Raw genomic sequence first — 891 nt, forward strand, 5'->3', positions numbered from 1 at the left:
AGAACTAGGGGTTGGTGAAAGTTTTTCTTGTCATGCGAGGGTACTGTAAAGGATAATATGATAAAGTAAAGTAGCTGGGGGTTTATAAAGCACAAGAGGGTATGGGAAAGGAAAAAGAAAAGATAAGATGAGATTAAGCAACAAGAGGTTGTGGGGGCATTTATCCCATGCGGGTGGGCTCCGTGCAAGGAAAAAAGGGAATGAGAAAGTTTAAAGCACGTTTTTCTTAAAGTTACGTTATCATTTCATTTATCATATACTTATTTATTTTTTACCCTTTCTCATATTTAAGCAAAACTAGGATTCCTTTTGCTCCTTTACAGTACTTCTTCAAGCTACCTTCACATATTTTCTTATCGTATTTTTTCTTCCTTTCCTATTCTAACAACTAGGATTTCTTAAAGTAAGTTATCAATCTTTCTTCCCTTCCTCCCTAAAATTTAAGATTTCTTCAGCTACTTTTCATCAGTTTTTTTTTTCCTTCTATCTCTACAATTTAGTATTCCTTCAAGCTACAGTTCATCATGTCTTTTTTTACTTTCTATTCTCTACAATTAGTGTTCCCCTTCAGCTACAGTTCATCATTCTTTTTTAAACCATTATTTATCCATTTATCTATCCTCTACAGCGTCCCGCGCTTTTGGTGGACCTTCGCTGGACGAAAGGGGGACGTATAAGGGGTGACAAAAAGTTTATAACACACCCATCAGCAGTGTTTTAAACCTTTTAAAAAGACGCTACCGGGGTACCCCGTCTTCCCCTTTTAAAAAAATTTTTGGACAAACCCGAGATAATTTCGCTGAGAGGGCTATGGTCAGGCAAATCTTTTTTCGGTGGAAGGGGAAGGGAAAGGGAGTCAGAGCGAAAGGTTTTTGGGTATAGAGGGGAGGT

The sequence above is a fragment of the Penaeus monodon genome, chromosome 33 (genome assembly GCF_015228065.2).
Source record: "Penaeus monodon isolate SGIC_2016 chromosome 33, NSTDA_Pmon_1, whole genome shotgun sequence".
Taxonomy (NCBI): domain Eukaryota; kingdom Metazoa; phylum Arthropoda; class Malacostraca; order Decapoda; family Penaeidae; genus Penaeus; species Penaeus monodon.